This window comes from Narcine bancroftii, chromosome 14, assembly GCF_036971445.1.
Source record: "Narcine bancroftii isolate sNarBan1 chromosome 14, sNarBan1.hap1, whole genome shotgun sequence".
Taxonomy (NCBI): domain Eukaryota; kingdom Metazoa; phylum Chordata; class Chondrichthyes; order Torpediniformes; family Narcinidae; genus Narcine; species Narcine bancroftii.
The window spans coordinates 69,090,060-69,114,106 of NC_091482.1; the positions used below are offsets into that span (position 1 = coordinate 69,090,060).

Here is a 24,047-nt window from a genome sequence, read left to right on the forward strand (position 1 = left end):
AGAAGAAGCATAGGACAGGGAAGTTGTCCGTGGCAGTGGACCAGCAAGGAGTTCAGCGGCTGAAGGACCCACACAGGCTGTGGGCTGCTGGCAACTTGCGGTCAAAGGATCCATACAGGCTGCGTGCGGGCTGCTGGAGACTGCTCATGGGAACCAGGTATTGGAATTTGGGTTCGTGAGGCTGCTGAGGGCAAGAAAGGCCTTGGCACTGAAAGCTTCCTGATCGCATTGGTTTGGATCTGCAGCTCAGGTGGCCGATGGTTTCTACAGATGTGTGGTGGAAGGTGTCCTATCGTTAGGGGTGTCAGGCAATTCTCATGGTGGCTCTTGTTTACCTTAAGGCAGACAAAAGTTGAAGTATATCATGTATATTAAATTTTTTATGTGTTATTATGTGACAATAAAAGGAACATTTGAACCTTTAAAAAATGTTTTGAAAAAGCAAACAAATGAGATCATGTTGCTAACTTGGCAACACACATGCAGAATGTAATGAGCTACAGCCGTCTACAAAATGACAGCTTCTCAGTGGCAGACAGTAGACACCACCAAATGAACTCAGCAAAGACAAATGTCGCCACTTCAGACAATATAGAATGACAAGAAATGTTCTGGACAGAGCACTTCAAACAAATACAAATAAAGAGAGATACTGTGATGTTGAAAAAGATGTTACCCTCAACAGGGTCATCCAAATGAAGGAAGAGATGATCCAAGTTATCAATCATTTAAAAATAAAATCAGAGCTTCTGGCAAGGACAACTTTCATCTAGAATTACTCGAAGTATATTCTGATGCTGGTTCCTCTATTCACAGAGGGCAGAATGGTTGGCATAGCGGTCAGCGCAATGCTGTTACAACACCAGGAATTGGGTCTGTGGTTTGAAATACACCAGGGGTGTAGGTTAATTGGGTCTAAATTGGGTGATACAGGTCTGTGGGTTAAAATGACCTGTTATCATGTTGAATGTCTAAATTTAAGAGAACAAAATACATTTAAGAGAAAAAAAATCAACCTGGGAAAATGGAAGAAATTATCGTGGATATATCCAGTACTCAATGGATTTATTGATTCAATGATTGAAACTTGGGGCATAACTGAAGGAGATGCAAAAAGAGGCATAGAATGAGGTAGTGCAGGGAAAGTGGTTCTTCGTGGTGCTAAGCACCAGAATATTCATTGATTGCAATAACTGGAGACACATAGAAGTGCAGCCAGTGGAACCTGAAGCAAAGCAAACTGCTGAAGGAACTCCGCAAGTGTGAGCAAAGGACTGGCTGACATTTTGAGCTGAAATCTCTGTTAGGACTCAGTTGAGTTTACTTTGAATGCAATGGTTTGACACATCTAACTGTGCCTGATAAGTTATTTCAAATAACCCAATTTTTGTTCTTTAAAATACAATAATGCTCATGAAGTAAAAACAATTCTGTAAATGTTATTTTGCCAGCATTTACAGGACCAGGCTTTGACACATTCTGCGAGCATATTGGAATCTTTCTCCATATAACATCGGCATCATAAACTTTTGACTCCAACTTTGCGTGCAATGTTGAAGTAAAGAAAGAAGGCATGAACAATGCGTCATATCTGTAAATCTCTTTGATTTTGCCATTGATTGAGGAATGCAGTGTTCAACAAAAGGCATCAGATGGACATTGTTCTCATCTCGAGAAGACCTTGATGATGATCTTACTATCTTACTCTCCTATCAAAGATCCATTGCTACAGATAGGACAAAACAGTGAAACACACCAAAATACGGGAGGAACTCAGCTGGTCTTTTCAGCATCAATAGGTATATTTCTGACATTTTGAACCTGAGCCCTTCTTCAAGGAATAAGCAGAATAAGCTAGAAGCAGGAAATTTCAGAATTCAGACAGTGCCGGCTGGGGGAGGGGACCACACCCACAAAAGGTGTTATTGGATATGGTGAGGGGAGAGGTAAGAATTTATCATCTGTGCGAAAGGACACAGAAGGGAGAGACAGAGCTGGGATAAGGCGAAGGGGGAAGAGGTGAGCAGGGGTGGGGTGGCTTAATAAAGCCAGAGAAGTCAACATTAATGCCACCTGATTGGAGGGTGACCAGCTGGAAGATGAGGTGTTGTTCCTTCAATTTGCATGTGGTCTCAGTCTGGCAGTGCATGAGACAATGGACAGACATGTCAGCAAGGAATAGGATGGGGAATTGAGATGAGTGGCTGCTGGGAGATCTGCGCTATTGCCGATGTAGAGAAAAGGCAGACTGGGAGATCACTTTGTTGAGCACCTCAGCTCTGTATGCTGTGAGATGGAGCCTGATCCTAACTATAATCTCTGTTGTGGAGACCAAGGATTTTTTGAAAGGAATTTGGTTAGGTAAAAATGTTAATGCTGGGTTTGATTGGGTAATTAGATGCAAAAATGCTAGTGTGGGCCATAAGCAATGACGTAGATATGTGGATTCTCATACCCTATATGGCATAAGCCAGGGGTGGCCAAACCGTGGCTCGTGAGCCACATGTGGCTCTTCGACATATAATGTGCAGCTCATGGAAATATGTTGGCGGAGACAGGAATTGTACGAGCCAAAGCTCACAATAATAGTGTAAGCGGACGTGGCGTGCGATTGTGTAATTGCACAATCATTATAAATCAACACCTGACACAGCTCATTCGTACAGCCTTGACAACATATTGCAATGACTCAGCCAAGATGGAGACTCACAATAAATCAGGCAGGATTTTGAAAATTTATGTGTATTTTTTGATTATTGAAACTAATGCAAATTAATAGTTTATGAACTACATACATGAATAAATATTATTATCTAAATGTATTTCTTAATATTTATAAATAATTTTTGTACCAACATTTAAATTAAGTTTAAATTTAGACGTACAGCGCAGTAACAGGTCCTTTCGGCCCATGAGCCCCTGCTGCCCAATTACATCCAATTGACCTTTAATCTCTGTTATGTTTCAAACGGTGGGAGGAAACCGAAGCCCCCAGGGAAATCCCATGCAGACACATATAAACTCTTTACAGACAGTGCAGGATTCGAACCTTGGTCCCAAATCACTGGCGCTGTAACAGCGTTGTACTAACCATGCATTGAAGAGTAAAAGTAAGTATGCACCATTATGTTTTCTCATGTCCTGCGCCTCTCAAACATCTGATGATTATTGCATTTGGCTCACCTGGCATAAGCTGTGTGATCTTAGTGCCAGCTAATCAAAACTATTCAGTTGCTTTGCTGAATAATGATCTAAATATGGGGAAATGCAAGCATTCACATGAAGAGATAACCAAGCGTGGTTTATGCAGAATGGGTGTCCATCAGGTCTCTTAAGAACTCAAATATTATTTTCCGCTGCTTGATTACCAGAAAGCCCATGAGTCTGTGTGAAAGCTCAGTGCAACCAGCCATGAGGTACAAACAAGATCGCCCCCTGCTGATCCATCTGACTGAATTGCACGTGGCTCATTTACCAACTGGAACCTTTGACAGTTGAGGAATTTCTTTGGGGAAGTTAAAACTATTTCCGGTGTTGAAGTAAGGTCAAACATTACAAGAGGAAGACATCAGAACCTGCTCATGTCGAAAGATGACTGAGAAACAAAACAATGGCATGACATAGCTGAAGAATTAGGGATAAAATACAATGTGAATCTATAAATCTTGCCTGATTGCAGTGAAAAAATGTTAAAAACAACTCAAGGTCAATGCACAGTGAATTAATTAAAAAGAAATGATTTATTCCTCTACTAAACAAGGGTGTTAACATCTCCGAGGATCTGTCCTGGAGCTCCACGTCGATGCAATCACGAAGAAGGCTCACGGTGGCTAGACTTCGTGAGGTGCTTGAGGAGATTCGGTACGTCACTGAAGACTCTCATAAACTTCTCCAGGTGTGGAGAGCATTCTGGCTGGTTACATCACTGTCTGGAATGGAGGCGCCAAGTCTCAGGACAAGTTAACTCGGCCTGCAACATCACAGGCACCAGACTTCACTCCATCGAGGACATCTACAAGAGGTGGAAGCAGTCTCTATCCTCAAAGATCCCACCACCACCCAGGCCATGCCCTCTTCACTCTGCTACCATCAGGAAAAAGGTATAGGAGCCTAAAGATGAACACTCAGTGGCACAAGAACAGCTTCTTCCCCGCTGCCATCAGATTCCTGAATAATCAATGAACCAGAGGCACTGCCTACTTTTCATCACTACCGGTATTTTTTAAAAATTTATCGTCGTAAAAGTGGTTTATATGAATGTTTTCTCTATGATGATGTTGCAAAACACTGAATTTCATGCAAATAAATTCTGTTTCTGAAAATAACAGTCATTTGAAGTAGGAATTTCTGCACTGACTTGGAATTAATCATTGATTTATATTTGATGTCCTTGCGGAAGACTTAGCTGCCATAACGTGATGTACACTGAGTCATGAGTAGTGATTCAGTGTGCATTGCCCTCAATCACTGTACATCCAAGAGTGTGTTGGTGTGCATAGTGATCTAGGACACCACACCACAGCTAGGCAACTTGTATCGATTCCAGAATGGTTCACACATGACATACTACATCAGAAACAACGTGACAACTGAACAATCTCTAAACTATGGTTGAGGAGTTGTGGCTGGACTGGCAGGAGGTCCTGATTTGAGTGGGACATAATTAATTCCCTGAGTTCAGGCCAGGTGAACTACTGCACTATGCATCCCATCTTGTGTGTCAGTCTGGAAGAGGAGAACGCCTCTGGCCAGATGTAATTGTACTGCTGCCATTGTGTATAGATCCAAAGGGAAGGCCCAATATCTGTCTCAATCTGCTGCCTATGGGATGCTGGGCTTCATTAATAGGGGGATTGAATTCAGGAGTAGAGATGTCATGTTGCAACTCTACAAATCTCTGGTAAGAGATTATAAGAAGGATGCGGATGCTGTGGAGAGGGGGCAGAGGAGATTTACCAGGAGGTTGCTTGGATTGGAAAACAAGTCTTATGAGGCAAGGTTAGCAGAGCTGGGACTTTTCCCTTTGGAGTGTAGAAGGATGAGAGGAGACTTATAGAGGTCTACAAGTTTATGAGAGACATCAATAGGGTGGCCAGCCAGCACCTGTTTCCCAGGGCAGGAATAACAAACACCAAGGACATCTGTACAAGGTGAAGGGAGGGAAATTTAGGGGAGACATCAGAAGTAATTTTTTTAATGCAAATTTATGGGCGCCTGGAATACCTTGCCAGGGATGGTGGTGAGGCTGGAACAATAGGGGCATTTCAGAGACTCTTAGATAGGCACATGGATGAAAGGAAAATAGAGGGTTATGGGGTAGGGAGGATTTAATTGTTTATTTTGGAAGGTATATATAGGTCAGCACAACATTGTGAGCCAAAGGACCTGTACTGTGCTGTAACGATTATCTTCAATACTGTGTGCATTGGAATCAAAAAACGCCATAGCAGAAGGTAGACTGAAACACGACATTTATCCTAGTGTAGGCTGAATTAAGCGTGTAACGTAGTACCCTGAAATTCACATGCAGACTGTATTACAGTATTAAATAATGGGCAGATAATTAGTGTAATGGTCAGTGCCACACTGTTCCAGTGCCAGTGGTTACGTTCTCTCTGTCTCTGTGTGGATTTCCTTCAGATTCTTTCCACTGTCCAAATACGTACAGGGCTTGTAGGTTAATTGGTATATTTGGGGGGCATGGACTTGTGGGCTGGAAAGGCGTATTACTGTGAGTTAACTCTAAATTAAACTGTTAAATACCACATGCCCTTCGCCCATTTTGTCCATGCTAACTGAGCTAGCCTGCATACAGCGCATATCCCTCTCAATCTTTTCTATCCATGCACATGTCTAAATGTCTTTCAAACATTCCAATTGTCCCAGCCTTTATCACTTCTGCTGGCAGCTCGTTCCATATACCTGCCACCCTCTGTGTGAAGACCCTCTGTGTGAAGTTGGTACCCCTCAGGTTAAATATTTCCTCTCTCACCTTAATTCTATGCCCTTTGGTTTTAAATTCCGAAAATGAAACACAGCTCTCCAGTTGTAACTAAGTGTTCTAATGTATCTCTTCGCATGATGTGTCCAAAGAATTTTGATTGCTGTTTTCTGATTCTTGTAAGTTTTGTTTTCATTCTTTGTAGGACTTCTTAGTTTGTTATCCTGTCCGTATATGAAATGCATAGCATTCTTCTGAGAAACCACCTCTCTGATGCATTGATCTTTGTTCCATTGCATTTGTGATGGTCCATGACTCGCAGCCGTACATCAACGTAGGATAGATATTGATATTTATTGATAGATATCAAGGGATAAAGGATGGAGGATCTGCCAATTAGGTTGAAAGTCCCGCAGCTATGATTGTGGAGCAGATTATTTGAATTCTAGCCTTTGGTTGCATTCAATAAAAGGATATGTTGTAAAACATTGGTGAGGAAACTCATTAGGAGGCCAGTTACTAATTCATTGATGTAACCACTGACATTTCTATTGTGCCTTTGTAATTACATGCAGCCTCATGTTGGAGGTGGACCAGAGGTCACTTCTGACTTCACTGGTTCGAAGGCCTGATTTACAAAGCCTTGTAAAAATGTAATTATAATGGCATTGAATCACAATCTCAGCCTAAAAAAATCCTATGCAGGGGCTTAGTTAGTATGATTGTTTTCCACTGAACTGAAACATTAGCTTCATTAAAAAATCCAGTTGCTGCTCTCTTTTGCTCTTCCAAGAATAAGGAGATTCTGAAGGGCTGAGAGACTTTCTGATACTTTTGTAAAAGCTGGTTCTGCTTTTCATTAGAACATAAGATATGGGAGCAGGAGTCCAGCCCGTCGAGCCTGCTCTGCCATTTAATGAAATCACAGCTGATCTGATCATAGACTCATCTCCTGCCACCTGCCTTTTCCCCATATCCCTTAATTCTTCTACGATGTAAAAATCTATCCAACCTTGCCTTAAATATATTTACTGAGGTAGCCTCCTCTGCTTCAATAGGCAGCGAATTCCATAGATTCACCTCCCTCTGGGAAAAGCAGTTCCTCCTCATCTCCATCCTAAATCTACTACCCTGAATCTTGAGGCTATGTCCCCTAGTTCTAGTCTCCCCCACCAATGGAAACAACTTGCCGACCTCTATCTTATTGATGCCTTTCATAATTTTATGTTTCTATAATATCCCCTCTCATTCTTCTAAATTCCAGTGAGATCAGTCCCAGATGACTCAATCTCTCCTCATAGACTAACCCCTTCATCCCATTAATCAACCTTGTGAACCTCCTCTGAACCACCTCCAAAGCCAGTCCATCCTTCCTCAAGTAAGACCAGAACTGCACGCAGTACTTCAGATGCAGCCTCACCAGTACCTTGTACAAATGCAGCTCTTAAATTCAATCCCTCTAGCAATGAAGGCCAACATTCCATTTGCCTTCTTGATAACCTGCTGCACCTGTAAACCAACCTTTTCTGATTCATGCACAAGCACTCCCAAGTACTTCTGTACAGCAGCATGCTGCAATCACTTGCCACTTTAATAATGATCTGATCTTCCATTTTTCCTTCCCAAGTGGATCACCTCACATTTACCAACATTGTGCTCCATCTGCCAGACCCTCCCCACTTGCATAACCTATCTCTATTTCTCTGCACACTCTCCGTATCCTCTGCACAATTTGCTTTTCCACTCCATTTAGTGTCATCAGAAAACTTACATACACTACACTCTATACCCTCTTCTAGATCTTTACAGATGTGGGCCCAGCACTGACCCCTAACCACTAATTACCAACCAGAAAAATACCCCTGTATCCCAATTCTCTGCTTTCTATTGGAAACCAATCCACAATCCATGCTAATACATCACTCCAACTCCATGCATTCTTATCTTCTAAAGAAGTCTTTTATGTGGCACCTTATTGAATGCATTCTGGAAATTCACATAAAAAAACATCATCAGCCCCCCCCCCCCCCCCTGTGCTTGTTATATCCTCAAAGAACTCCATTAAATTTGTCAAACTGGACTTGCCTTCGCTGAATCCATGTTCTGTTTGCCTGAGGGATCCAGTTCGCTCCAGATCCCTCGCGATTTCTTCTTTAATGATAGCTTCAAGCATTTTTCCAACCACAGATGTTAAACCAACTGGCCTTTTGCCTACATCCTTTTTTGAATAGTGGTGTGACACACGCTATCTGTCAATCCATCGGGTCCTGCCCAGAGGCCAGAGAATTTTAGTAAATTATCACCAAAGCCTCAGCTGTAAGCTGCCATTTCTTTCAGTACCCTGCGAGACATTCCAACATGACTAGAGGATTTATCTATCTTTACATCCACAAGTTTTCTGAGCATGACTTCTTTCATGATGGCTTCATGTCATTGCAGCTTATAGGGATTGGACCTTTTGAGATCTGCGGGACTTGTAAAGACATCCTGGCATTTGGTCAGTCTGTTGCAGGAAGAATATGGAGGCTTTGGAAAGAGTTCAGAAAAGATTAAGGAGATTGTTGCCTGGATTAGAAGGTACGAGCACTCAGGAGAGGATGGACAAACTTGGGTTTTTTACTCTGGGAGGCACAGAGGCTAAAGGAAGATGAGAGAAGGCATCGAAAGGGTTGACAGACAAAATTTTTTTCCCAGGGTAAAAATGTCATATACAGTAAAACCCCTGGTATCTGGAATTCAAGCAACTGGCAAAAAAAAACAAGAAAAATAAATAAGATTTAAAAAAACTATAGGTAAAAAAAATGTAAGTTTAAAATTGTAAAAGTAAATGTTCTCTGAAGTGACACATAAACCTTTGGTGAAGATGGGAGAAAATATTTAGCCAGTGGAGGGAGGGCCTTGGTCTGGCTTTGTTTGTAGCAGCTGTTTGAATAAAGTTGTGTGAAACAGTAATGGCGTCGCCCAAGATGAAGAGCTGGTTAATGCCACTTGCCATTGGGGTGACTCTCTTAAAGTGTCTCCATCTACTTAGTAAGTTGCCCCGCTCAGAGGCTTTATCTGTAAACTTGGGGAGGGGGGGTGGTGTTAATTATCTATAATGTTATTGTTCATCTTTCGGGCGGCTCCATGGAGGGGGAGGAACCTGCAGATGAGGCAACAGTTAAATGTTTCAAAGAATGTGACTGAAAATAACCTAAAATACATTAAGGTTTATATATTCATGCAAGTGAAGTTTGTTCAATGTAAGTACAATCTAGTATTTTTGTCTTTTAAACTGTTTATTCTTAATGCAGGTGCATTAGTTAGACATGGTAAGAGTAAGTCAAGCAACTATAAAATCCCTACTGGTGCTGGATACCATGGGTTTTACTGTACTAGAAGATGTGTGTTTAAGTGAGGGTGGGGGGGATGTTTAAAGGAAATGAATGGGGCAGATTTTTTTTACAGACTTCTGGGAATATTGGTGGAAGCAGATATAATGGTAATGTTTAAGATGCTTCTTGATGGACACTTGAATCTGCAGGGAATAATGGGATATGTATTGTGTACAAGCCACTGAGCTTTAGTTTAACCTAGGCATAATGTTCAACACAGACATGTGGGTTGAAGGGCCTGTTTATATGCTATTCGATGCTTATTGTGATTTGCAGGGATTCATTTGCTTGGAATTCTTTGGTGTCTGGGGTTATCTGTCTGGGTCTGTTGAAGATGGCCTTGCAAAGATTCCTGTCCACTTCAAAGAGATTTGTTTTCTCAAGCCTATTCTTCCAACTGTCTAATTATAACAATAAATACATGTATCTCTCTCTGTAAATGTACCCCCTTGTATCTCTGCCAATCATTCCACCACCCCAACCAATCCAGGGGAATTTATCAATTGGCATGTTTTGTTAGTGTTTAGTGGGTTTCTCACAGGAACAAATGGCTAGCAGTGGTCAGTGCTTTAGTCAGACTGCCTGTCAAGCTTAAGTTCAAGTTTATGATTATTAGCAGGATCTCTCCAGAACATGGTGCAGTCACAAGACCAAACAATACACATATTTGAGATGATTGTCACAGTTACAGTATAGCAGTCTCACAGCCTGTGGGAGGAAGATCAGCCAGCCAGTCCTGATTTTGATGCCCCTGTACCCTCTTATTGATGGTAGTGGGTTGAAGAAATGGTGCACTGGATGGAAAGGGTCTTCTATAATTCTTTGAGCACTTAAGGCAGCGCTCCCAGTAAATATTGTCTACAAAGGAAAGGGAGGACCCCAGTGATCATCTTAGCTGTTTGATCCTCTGTATAGATTCCCTGCCTGATGCTTTGCAGCTGGCATAACACATAATGAAGCATCCAGACAGACCACTCTCAATTGCCCTGTCAAGACTTGTCCTCCTCTGCCTCTTTATGAAGTATCAACGCTGCTGCACCTTCCTGACTAACGAGGAGGTGTTATGAGTCCACAATAGATCATCCCTTATATGTTCACCATGGAACTTGGTGCTCTCCACTCTATCCACGATTGGTGGAGAGTGGTCGACCTTTGTCCTCTTTCAGTCCATAAACATCTCCTTTAGAAAAGGAGGGGATGAAAATGGATAAAAAACAGTTCTCTTGAGATTTGTTCCCAGCAACACTAAATATTTAATGTATGTATATCTGCAGAATTAACATTGAAACTTGCTCTGTTGAATCTAGTGTATATGGGGAATAAATGTCGGGAGGTGAAAAGATGAGTGGAGTTCAGCGCCCAAGGGCCTAATTGGGCAGATGTGTTGAGTCTGCATGTGTGCTCATGTGTGTGAGCATGTTTGTCTGTATGTTTATGCGTGTGTACATATGGGTTCATGGGTGTGTATCCTTGTGTGTGGATGTATGTCCACATGCTTCTGTGTGTGTCAAAATGTGTGTGTGTGTGTCCAAGTTCAAATTCAAGTTTATTGTCACAGGTACTGAGGAACAGTGACATATTTGTGAGCAGCAAATTCGTCAACTGTAGTAATGAATAGAACAGAGACTGATTGTCATGACCAGTGTATATTGAGACACTTAGTATTTTTATGGTATGGTGTATTTAGGCCAAATATTGTGCCTTTCTGTGAATCTAAATTTAGACATAAATAAGAGGCTATTTTGGCCAATGAGTCCGTGCCGCCCAATTTACACTCAATTAACCTACACCCCTGATACATTTCGAATGGTGGGAAGAAACCAGAGCCCCTGGGGAAACCCACGCAGCCAGGGAGAACGTGCAAGCTCCTTACATACAGTGCAGGATTTGAACTCTGGTCGCAATTGCTGGCACTGTAAAGACGCTGTGCTGACCACTATGTCAACAGTCTTTTCACTGAGATATCATTCAAAATGATATTTTACTACATTGGACAGTTCTGTCCCCGATTGTTCACCTATGTGACAAATTTCTGACCAAATTTTTTGACTGCAGCTATTTATGCCTATTTTCTTACTGCTAAAACTCACAGCATTAGAACTTACGGTCACTGTCTCCAGTATGTGTATAGATTTCATGCTGGAACACACAAGTTCACTGTACCTTGCAGTTTATTATTACTTTCTGAAGATGGTGTTTAGCAGGAGTCAAAAATCACCATTTTAGACAAATGATTATATTGAAGGTATTTTGCTGCCATTAACATAGGTGTACAACCTGCAGAGAATGCAAAACCAAAATAAATGAGAAAATATTGAATGCCTCAGCAACTTGTGTGGAAAGGCCAGATAGGAATACTTTACCAGACCTGGAAAAGGCAGGTGAATACCCATTTTCAAAAGAAGAAATTATGGGGAAATTATATGACGAAAAATTCTGTTCCCTTTAAAATGCAATGCACTTTAACATTTTGCTTGGGCTAAACTTGTGATAGAGTTACGTTGTGTACTGCACGCTGCTCTCACATTTGGATTTAATAGACCCATTTCAGCCGTGGAGTGCAGCTGCCTGGGAGAAAATGTATCCTTATAATTTGATATTTTTTTTCTCTTCACAGAAGCTAAAGTTTTCAATATTTTTTTAATTTGACTCAAGCTTCCACCATTGGTATCCCTTGAATTCAGATTCTCTTCTCTCAAAGTGATTCAGATGAGAAAGTAAACCAAGGATTTTTCAGTCTCCTTTCAAAAGGAAATATTCAAATAATTAGGGCTGGGGGGTTGATAGGACTATCCAAAGGGTTGAAAAATGCTAGGGGGTTGATTGAACTTTTGGGATCGAAAGAGTTGTAGAGCCCAAGGTCCCCCCTTCAGCCTGGGAGCCCAACGTCCCCAATCCTGCCCGGGAGCCTGACATCCCCCCCCTCTTGCCTGCGAGACTAAGATGACTTTTTCGATGTGGACAGCACCGCACCCAGTGTTGAGAATGGAGTTGCTGTCGCCAATACTGAAGACTTGGACTCAGTTCCATTTGGCATCTTCCCGGCCAGAAACAGAGGTTTATTTTTACTGTTTTTGTAATCACCTGTTTGGTTAATTTACAGATTTGTTACTGGAGATTGGGGTATTGTAACAAAGTTTGGGTTGTTGCTGGGAGGCCTGGACACGTTGCATATGATATGCAGTTTCCCTCAATAATGCATATGGAAACTGCACGCCTATCTATTTATTTATTTTTGGACATGCCTGGCCGTCTGTGAGGGATCAAGGATTCCATGAAGGAGTCGATGGTCTAAAATGTTTGGGGACCCTTGGTTTAGTTGATGCACAATTGAGCAGCTGAACCAATGTTCAATGCAGTAAAGGTTCACCTAAAGAATTCTTTCACTCACTGTCAAAGTTCTGGTATGTTTTGTTATTTACTGTGCTAATGTGGGGAAACTTGACAGCCAATTTATGCAGAACAGGGTTCCACAAACAGCCACGACCTCATGATATAATAATCTTTTAATAGAGCTGGTCAAGGAATAAATGTTGGTCCTGACATTTGTTTCTGCCTGAGAGGACAAATTCTTTGCAATACACTAAAGTACCAGAGAAACTCTACAGGTATTCTTAGGACAAATAATTTGTTTCAGTTTCATCTGGCAGACAAAACCAGTAAAAAAATAAGTACCCAACTCCGAATGTTCTTTTGCTTTCCAGTTTTGTACACAATTGTATTAAATAATTGAATATGTTTCTATTTTTAAGAATTAGTAACCAATAGGAAACGGGAATAAATTAAAGAGTGCTGACTGACATGGTGTGATTTAGCTCAATTACAGGAGTATACAACTTCTATATTCCTTGTATTTATAATAATTCTGGTGTGGGAAGCAAGACGAAACATTCTTTAAGAGAATGGAGCGAATTGATTGCTATTGCTGGGATGCAGTTCTACAGTGTACAACAAGATCAGCAATATATTCTCTTTACAGTGGGACAGCACAGAATAGTTCTTCACCCACCCATTTGTTTTATTTCCTTTCAGAAGCATGTAAATTTCCTCAGTGTTATGCCTTCTAACTGCCTTTTCAGCTTCTGTTCCTGCTCAGACCTGCAGGTTTGAGGGAGACTTTGGCATTTTAAAACCACAGCAGACTGAGCACATGCTTCTGGGGGAAAAATGTATTTGAGTTAATCAGCCCCAATGGACAGTTAAATCACAAAAGTCTGCAGATACTGTGATTAAAGTAAAAACACAAAGCTGGAGAAACTTGGCAGGTCAAACAGTGCTCTATAGCAAAGATAAAGGTACAGAACCAACATTTCAGGCTTGAGCCCTTCATCAAGGTGTGAGCAAAATGTAGACAGGTGCCTGAACAAAATGGTGGGAGGAGGGGTAGAGGGAGAAGCACGGTCCCACAGGAAGGAGTTAATAGGTAAAAGGGAGGGAGGGCACACCAGAAAACAGGGGGAGGGGGTGGCAATGGCTCCGTGAATGAATAGATAGTTACTTTGATCCTGTTACTTAAATTAAATAACTTCCCTGGCCTGCTCTTTCATATTGTCATAACAATACCTGGAGCACTACTAGGGAAAGATTTGTGCATTCATAAAACTGCATATATCTCTATTTAAGGAAGAAACAAGGATTGCAAGAGTTGAGATTCATCCATCTGGTTATTGGTGAAGGCTCCGGGGGATTGATACTCCAACAAGTATGTTAATGTGAGTTAGAGGGAAGTTGGAATCGCAAATGTTGGCTCTTCCTTGGCTTATTGGGTGTCTGATACAAGATGAATAAACTGCATGATTGGCTGTCATAGCAGGAACTGTCAAACCAGACACCCCACTTCAACTGAACCAGGGCTCCCCATCCCAACAAGTAAATCAAGGACCCAAGTCTCCTGCACTGATGTGTCTGTCCATGGCCTCATGCACGGTCAAACCAAGCCAACTCATAAATTGGAGGAGCAACACCTTATTTTCCGTCTGGGCACTCTCCAACCAGATGGCATTAACATCGACCTCTCCGGTTTCTGCAAGGCCACTCCCCGTTCTCCCTCTCTTCCCCATCCCTCTGTTTTCTTTCCTCCAACTCTCCACCCCTTTCCCTCTCCATTCACTGAGCCACCCACTCTCCCTGTTTGCTGCTGTGCCCTCCCTGTGGTACTGCCCCTTCTCACCTTACCCCCACCACCAATTTGTTCGGACGCCTGCCTGCATTTTGCCCATATCTTGATGAAGGGCTCAAGCATGAAACGTTGGTTCTGTATCTTTATCTTTGCCTCATAAAGTAACACTGTTCGACCTGCTGAGTTTTTCCAGCATTGTGTTTTTATTTTTATTTCTGACTAAATCACTGACTGTTCCCCCCCTCACCCCATCCCCACAACTAAATTATGGATCCAACTTTCTGACTAAATCAAGATTTTCCACCTCTTCAGTGAAGCCAGAGACACACACCTTCTGCTCGTGCACCTAATAGTCCACTGGAACTAAAGGACCACAGAAATGTAAATTCTCACATCTATTCATTGATGATCCAAAGACTAACTTCTTTCCCATGGAAGTGGTAATGGATAAAGATCAACCAAGAATTAACAAGGACCCCTCAGCTGATGATGGAGATAGCTGTTGATTCTGTTTTCTCGAGATGAAGCATTGTCCTAATGAGGGGGGATTAAAATAGATCTGCGCTAGCTGGAATTGAGAAGAAAGGGAGGCAATAGAAATGTAAGAGTCTGAGACGTGTGGACCAGTGCTGGAGAATCTTAAATTTGGAGGCCTGCTCATTGGAAGGATTGACCCCTTTTTGCTGATACAAGGTGATATTTCTTCTCCTACAAGGATAGTGAATGCTTGAAATTCTCCATTGCACAATTATTGATTATCAGCAAGGGGTGACATCCTTAGAATTTTGGACAACGCAAAATAAGGCTCACAGCCAATTAGGTGAATGAATTTGAGGATCAGACATAGTGTTATTAAGTGGTAGAGTTGGTACAAGAGACCAATGGTTTTAAATTTAGACACACAGCCTGTTAACAGGCCCCTCTGGCCTTTGATCTCATGCCGCCCAATTAGACCCAATTGAGCTACAACTCTGGTATATTTTGAAAGGTTGGAGGAAACCCATGCCGACTCAGGGAAAAAGTGCAAACTCCTTACAGACAGTGCAGGAATCAAACTCTGGTTGCTGGCACTCTAATATCATCGCACTAACTATTTGTTCGATTCTGATTCTGAGATCCGTAGATCCTGGGCCTTACCCCTGGTAGTCTGCCAGTTGATGCCATGTCGGGACTTAATCTTGCTGCAGTGCAGTTAGAATACCAGAAGTTGCACTTTGGCACCAGGCCCAAACATCTGTCCTTAACATCCAAGCTGAGCAAAATCCGAGAGAGCTCCAGAGCAGAGCTTGATCTTGTTCCCATTGAATGTTTGCACATAAATATATTCCAATAGTAGATGACAGGAGTGGAAGTGTTGGCTGGTAGATTATTCCTCCATTATATCATTGGGACAGGCAGCACATGAGGTTACAGCGGCCACTTTGGCTCCTGACAATGGTGAGGGAGGACTAGGAATGATCACCCTCCACTACACATCAACAGTCCTGTAGTGCAGAGAATGGAAAGGACCAAGTTCCTTGGAGTTCGCTTAACATTGGTGTAATGTGGACACTCAACATCTCCTCACTCGTCAGGAAGGCGCAGAGATCACCAGAATCTCCCTCCCACCCATCAATTTGATCTACCAGGATCATTGTCTGAAGAGAATGTTAAAAAATCATCGAGGACCCCTTCCACCCCACACACAGCATCTTTCAGCTGCTTCCATCAGGAAAGAGATGCAGGAGGATCAGTGCCAGTACCACCAGGCTGAGGAACAGCTTCTTCCCACAGGCAGTGAGGTGCTGAACGACCAAAAGAACTGCTCACACTGACCCTCCGAGACTCTCATAATCACAAAACAAAATTTATTTATCTATCTATTTATTTATATATATAAATACTTGTCATACTTATGTACTGTTTGCTTGCAAGTGTGTTACAATATATGGACTCTCTTTTGCCTCTCTTTCTCTAGCTGTAAAGGGCACCGGGAAATTTCTGCTGAATCTTTGCCTTACGGTAAGACTAAAGGAAATTTTGTGCAATATCACATTTTCTGTTTTATTACATAACAATAAAATAATCTTGAATCCTGAATATGTTTATTCACCTAATCAGTGCCTTGCCCACAATGGTGAGCAAAGATTTTCCAGCGCTGTAACTAGAGGAATTTTTATTTTGGAAGTAAATGATCTATCAACAACTTCTGGCAGCCTTGGGTCAACAACAAAGGGATTGGTGTAATTTAGTGTGAAATGATCAGTTATCAATGACCACAAGAGGGCAGCACAGGTCATTACAAGCCAACACCAGAATGAAGTAATGGGCAAGTTTATTAAAACCTTTGCCAGCAGTAATGGGCTCAGTCAGCTCTTCAACCAGTTTCATGGCCTGCGGCTAATTTGCTTAAAAGAACGTTTGATGGTTGCTTTTTTCTCAGGATGGAGAATGACTTTGCTTTCTCTTTGGTTTTGGTTAGAGTGGTAAAGCACAGAACAGAGACCTTGTGATCAGTGAGCCAGTCCACAGCAAACAGCCAACATCCATTTGTACCAATCTTACTCTGATCCTATTTTATTCTCCTCACATTCTCACCACCTCTCCTAGATTCGAGCACTCGTCTACACTCTGGGGGCAGTTTCTACTGGCCACTGCACATCTTCATGATGCGGGAGGAAAGCTCAGCACCTGAAGGGGTGGTGGGGGGGGGGGGGAGGATCTCCACACACACTGCATGAGAGGTCGCAGGTGGAAACACAAAAGTCTGCAGATGCTGTGACTGTCATAAAAACTCAGAAACACTGGAGGCGTTGCAGCTTCCTATAGGAGGTCTATACATATTATGAACGTTTCAGGCCTGAGATCTTCTTCAAGAATGGCAGGGGGGAGGAGACCAGATCAACAGACAAAAGGTATTCATTGGATATGAGGAAAGGTGAGAATTGATTTTGGCTCTGTGAAAGGAGACAGAGGGAAGAGAGAGAGACTATTTAGAGGGAAGGAAACAGAAGGATGAGAGAGACAGTGGGGTATGCTTCACAGAAACAGGAGAAGTCGATATTAATGCCATCCAGTTGAAGGTGAGGTGTTGCTAATCAGTAGCTCTATGTCAATGCGCTGCCCACTTTTGAGGATTCAGAGGTAATGAGGCCAATGTTGGAATCCAGCCTCTTCCACAGATGGGGCAGGAGCTGGCTAATGTGGTGGGTATGAGAGGGAATGCTCTCCTCTCTGCTCATGCACAGCCTCTGTGTCCTCCCAATATGTGGGTTCCCAATACCATGCTGAACTTTTTGAGCAGCCGGGGAGAGCTTGTGCCGAAGGGCCTGCTGCATCACTCCATGGGCCAGAAGTTCGCACCAGTCACTGGGGTTTGGAGGGAGGTGTGAATTTATCCTTAAACCTTTCTCGTGGTCATCTGATGAGACTGAGCTCGGAATAGAGGCTAGTTTGGGCAATCTGGTGCTGGGCATGTGAACGAGCTGATGACTGATGTCTAGGATGTCAGAGTTGGGGAACTCGCCATGGGAGGTGCTGATGTTGGGTCAATTTGATGAATTTGGAAGAGATCTGGAGACACGGATATTTTTTCAGTGCCTTGCGATGAATTGAGTCTCAGAATGAACTGCCTATTAATTTATTCGCCTTTACCAAAGAAAACAGAAGGGAAGCTCCAAGTAGTGTAGACAGAGCAAATTTGTTAAAACCTTTCAGCTCCAAGGATGACCATTCTAGGCCGTCCGATTTATCTATGTCATGAATCCAGAAAATAATATATTTAATATTAATAGCCCAATAATAATGTCTCAGGTAAGGGAAAGCAAAGCCTCAACTATTTTTGATTTTTGTAAATTAGATTTATTCAACCTTGGAGTCTTGTTGATCCAAGGTTACAAAGAGAAAATAGATTCAACTGAGTCCAAAAATTTCTTTGGTATAAATATTAGAATTGCCTGGAATAAATATAAAAGTTTAGGCAGAACGTTCATTTTGATAACATTAATTCTACAAACAAGCAAATAGAGAAGGGGGACCATTCACCTGTCTCAATTTGTTTTAGACATTGGGGACAGTAACAGACCCTTTTGGCTCATGAGCCTGTGCCACCCAATTAACTCACAACCCCCGGTATGTTTTGAATGGTGGAAGGAAACTGGAGCCCCAAGGAAAGCCCATGCAGACACAGGGAGAATGTACAAACTCCCCACAGACCGCATAGGATTCGAACCCAGTTCTCGATCGCTGGTGCTGTAACAGTGTTGCGGTAACCTCTACGCTAACTGCAATTATTAAGTTTTGTTGATGATGCCTTTAAGATCTCAGTGGTTGATGATGGAGCCCATGTTTCTTTGTTTACAGACTCTGTTTTCAGAGACTGTTCACCTCGTTAGCCATAAAGCCTGGCTAATTGATTAATTGGTAAAGGCTCTATTTAGCTAAGGGGTTTCCTCCAGGCAAATCTATGCTGACTGGAGCTGTTGGTTCCCTTCCTATTACTGCCACTGGAAACAGTCCTACCCAGTGGACTTCTCGTCATACGTTGTAGAGCACTTGTTTCTGTTTCCTGGAACCTCTCCAATCAACTGGTCGGCTTGAAACACTTGAAACCTTGCTGCTTAATTTGACTTGTGGAGGATTTAAGCCTCATCATAAGTGACAATTCTTCATGGTGCTTGCGACGAATTAATTCTTCAGCAAAATAAGAAAACGAACTTGTCATGTGATAACTCCTGAAATGAATCCATCTAGAGGCCCTGAGGAGGTTGGTGAAACAGCCAAGTAAGAGGATCTTCCTCACAATCTGCCAAACTCTGTGAACCAACAATTATGAATTTATTTACAGCATTCTAGTGAAGTGACAAACCGGCATCCATAATAAATGTTGCCTATAACCTGCCTCTCTCAATACTAAATTGTGTTGTGACAGTCTTTTAGGATGGACGTACTGCCATTAGCTGTACCACATAGTGATTAAACCATGCTGCTTATATTCAGTGCTGAGATACTCTGTTATCCTTACTGGCAAGCCCCTCCATCTAGATAAACTGAGAAGAAATCTCAGAGATCAAGGACTGCTGCAGTTTAGCAGAGAAAATAACCATGCTCCTCTTCAAGGTCTGATGAAAAGAAATTTACAATGGCTTCCGCAATCATATAAGCCACTAACCTCTCGCATAATTTCTCAGCTAGAGAGTGGGCAGCCTGGAAATGAAGAAGTAATATCGATCCCATGTCTCATTGTTGGACTAAACAATGAAGTTGCTTCACAAGTATTGCAGACACATGTCTCCATTATCCACCACCAGTTCCTGCAGTTGAAAATCCCACAGAATCACTGCATAATTGCATTGGAATCATCACACATTTCTTTATAATTATGGGAAGGTAGATCAGGTTTTTGCCAAGTACAGGTACATTGCTTTTTACGTGATAATCTTCCAATCACTGTACTTTTAATTGTTTGATTTCCCTCACCTCTTCTTGAATATCAGTGCCACCTGTGAATGTTTTTTTTCTCCTTTGCTCTATCTCTCTTCCCTCTCTCTGTCTATCTGTCTCTCTCTCACTCTCTTTCATTGCTGGTAAAACAATTGTTACACATGCTCTTCCCAGATAGTATAGAAGACATGGGCATTTATGCAATGTCTCCTGCTGACTGTTCACTGCAGTCAATACAACTTATATGACAGCATTGTGTTCTTTCCCCTTTCTATGGCCAATTCTCTTCCTTCCCAGCTCTCTATTCTCCTCTTTTGTCTTTCACTCTCTCTAGTTTAACTCCCTCTCTATGTAATTCCAAGACAAAGATCTGACACTATTGAAACTGCAGATTATTGCACTGCAGCAACTATTTAATTCTTTTTATATTCACAATCTTTTTTTTTCTATCTCGTATCACATTGTTAATTGAATTGATACTGACTGCTGGTATGTTTTCCCTACTGCAGCAAGCAAGCATTTCAGTGCAACTGGACATTGTACTTGTGTATGACTATAAACTCTCAACCTCCTGGCTGCATTCTCCCTCTCATTCTATGTCAGTCTTTGTCTATTTCTCTTTCAATTTAGAACCATAGAATGCTACAGCACAGAAAAAAGGCCATTCAGAATCAGAATCTATTGCCATGAACAAGTCATGAAATTTGGTGTTTTGCGGCAGCGTCACAGTGAGGGCTTGATCTTGTGTTTTAAGAATAAATTGGATAGATGCATGGATGGGAGAGGTCTGGTGAGTTATGGAATGGGGCAGGTCAGTGGGACTAGAGAAATAATGGTTGGCACAGACTAGAAGGGCTGAATTCTGCTCATAAACTTCTACAGGTGTACTGTGGAGAGCATTCTGATCTGGTTCCATCACTGCCTGGTACAGAGGCTACAACTCTCAGGTCAAGAATATACTCCAGAGATATTAACTCGGCCTGCGACATCACATGCACCAGACTTCACTCCATTTAGGACATCTACGTGAGGCGGTGTCTTACAAAAACACCCTCTTCTCCTCAAAGACCCCGACCACCCAGGCTATGCCCTTTTTACTCTGCTACCATTGGGAAAAAGGTACAGGAGCCTAAAGACGAGCACACAGCGGCACAAGGACAGCTTCTTCCCCTCCGCCATGAGATTCCTGAATAATCAATGAACCAAAGACACTGCCTCTCTTTCTGTGCACCATTTAAAAAAATATAATAATGCTGTAAGATGGTTACAATATGTGTGTTTGCTCTGTGACGCTGCGACAAAACACTGAATTTCATGACTTGTTCATGACAACAAATTCTAATTCTGATGAGTAGGCAAAGGTGCTGTCAATTCCATGTCCCTTTATGAGATTTCCTGAAATCACTAAATTGTGGCCCAATAGCTACAGTCGGAGGCATGGCTGTATTTCTGTGCCAATGACGCTGTGTCACAGCTGGTGAGAAAGCTAGCGGCATTGACACGGCATCTGATTAAACAAAGATAAATCTGCTGGATTTGTCCAGTAACCTGGTGAAAACCTCATGTCTACATCTATCCACTTCAGCAAATCAAACAATTTTGTGTGGCTGCAGCTGGTCTGAGCTTGGGGAAGCAGCAGGGGTGAATGACAAACGCCAAGTATAAACAGCAATTCTAGTCTGGCTGTCCAATGTCAAAATATCACCATGGGGACATTGTGTCGTATAGCGCAGAAACAGGCTACTCAGCCCAACAGATCTTGTGTTTTAGCTCGTTTACATGAATACTATTTGGCCTCATTAGGATCATATCCTTCTGTTGCTTGCCTGAATGCCTCTTCATCCTCCTCAGGCGGTGTGCACTCCAGATATCAAATACTTACTGTATATTTCAGAGTATAAGTCGACCGGCAGATCGGTTGACCCCCCCCCCTTTATAAGCCTCATTTTAATGGTTTTATGTTATATCCAGCATTTCAGTCGACCATTTTTTGGGCAGTCCGGGCCTCCCAGGAACAAGCCAAAAAAATTTAAAACACCCCAACTGCAAATAACAAAGCTGTAAATTAAATAAGTAAAAAAAACCCACAGTCTACCAGACAGCAACGTTGATGGCCCACAGAGCTGGAGCAGCGACATTGTGCTCCTGGTGGGAACAGGAACCTCGGCCTACCAGGCAGGAGCGATGACCTCAGGTATGAACAGTTACGGCAGCACTGGCGGTGGGGAGTTGCTTCTAGCATCAACTTATGCGCTGAATAGACATCAATCTTTTTTTTGGGTGAATTTAAGGTCTCAAAAGTATATCCAGGATATAAGTTGACCCTCCACCTCTTTGAGAATTTTTTTTAGGGTTTCATGACTCAATGTATATACTGAAATATATGGTAAATGTTTAAATCCTGTTCTGGGCATGCGCCAGAATCCAGGCAGTTAATCCAGGATGGCATTGGGCATCTAGTTAAATCATTAAACCAGTTGCGTCAAGTAGCACTTGACACTGATCCCACTCTACCAGTCACATTCTATCTCTTCCACATTCAAATCCATTTCTTTCTTAAATGTTGTTAGAGTCTGCTTGTACCATTCTCTCATGTAATACAAACTAATTCCAACCTCCCTTTGCGTGAAAAAAGCCCCCTTAGACCTTCGCTAAACTTCGTACCTCATATTTTAACCTTTGCCTTTTTGATTTATACCTCTGCCATGGAAGAAAGTTTTCTGCAATCGACCCTACGCCTCTCAAAATTTTGTATGCCTCAATCAAGTCCCTCCTTCAGCCTTTCCAGTCTCTCCTTGCAATTGAAACCTTCCAGGCCACATCCTGATGACTGTCCTCTACACTCATCTCTTTCCAGTGCATGCACATCCTTCCCATAGTGTGGCAACCTGAACTGTACGCAATACTCCAGCAGCAGCCGAACCAGATTCTTGATCTCTTTCCCATATTCTGGCTCATCACAGCTCATTTATTTGGCCAACAATGGTAGTGACATCAAAACTTTATGGAGTGCATTGGATTTGAACTTGGCTGTGCAATCATGAATGTCATAGATGTACAGCCTGGTAACAGGCCCTTCTGGCCCATGAGCCCATGCTGTCCAATTGCACCCAATTCACGAACAATCCCATACCTTTTTGGAAGGTGAGGGGAAACCGGGGTACCGGGGGAAAACTCACGCAGACACGAGGAGAACCTACAAACTCCTTACATATAGCACAGAATCCATCTGAAATTGGATTGCTGACGCTATTACAGTATTGCGCTAACTGTTACGTTAACCGTGCCACCCTTGGTCCTTTGTCTCCATGCCTGGCATCATGGTGATGTTCTACATGTTGCAAAGAATTATGCAGGTCAATTGAGTTTATTTGTGCTTTGCTCGGGTTTGAGTGGCTCTGTCCAGCAGGCGAGATCTCACTGGATGCTGGTCATCTTGGCAGTTCTGAGGAGAGGCCACCAGCCATTGCTCTACTGCAGCAGGCTGCTATCTCAATGCCCTGAACTTTCAATGCTATAGCCTCTTGAACATCTCAATGCACTTTACAGAAAGGTCATCAAACAGCTTTAGAGCTTAGCAAGAACTTTTAGGGTCCAGAAAAATAAAATTCTTATCCTTAACTTCCCAGAGCCAGCTCCCTGCACCAGAACTGAGAAAGACCGAAGCGAGCAATATAGGTAGCACGGAAGGTAGGGATGGGAAATAACACACCAGGCTGTTGCTGCATCAGCAATAGGGACTAGGGTTCGAATCTCACGCTGTCTGTACTAGATGGAAGTCTTGTCTAAAAAACATGTAGACATACAGCATGGAAACAGGCCATTTCAGCTCACGAGTCTGTGCCACCAAATTTATACCCAATAAACCTACACCCCCGGTATGTTTCAAACAGTGGGAGAAAACGCACACAGACATGGGGAGAACATATAAACTCCTTACTGACAGTGTGGGATTTGAACCCCGGTCCCAATTGCTGGGGCTGTAACAGCTTTGCACTAACCACTTGGCCAATTGTGCCACCCTAAAGGGGTCTAGAGTAGTGGTTGTCAACCTTCCCTTCCCACTCACATTAAGCAATTACTTACTAATCACAGAGCGCCGATGGCAAAGGGAATACTGTGAGTGGAAAATAATAGGTTGAGAACCACTGTCCTGTGTCTTATGGTAATGACAATAAACTCTCATCATTAT

The 24,047-nt window shown here is 42.4% G+C and overlaps 1 long non-coding RNA gene across 2 annotated transcripts in view; it reads right to left on the reverse strand.

The window, feature by feature from the left end:
- LOC138749894 (uncharacterized) overlaps positions 1–24,047 on the reverse strand; it is a 245,345-nt gene that overhangs the window by 7,924 nt on the left and 213,374 nt on the right. The window contains exon 12 of one of the 2 annotated variants that reach the window (XR_011348923.1): positions 18,244–19,227. The exons of the other annotated variant lie outside the window; for it this stretch is intronic. This is a non-coding gene — a long non-coding RNA (uncharacterized lncRNA). Of the gene's footprint in view, positions 1–18,243; positions 19,228–24,047 lie in introns of those variants that run through there. 2 annotated transcript variants of the gene reach the window in all.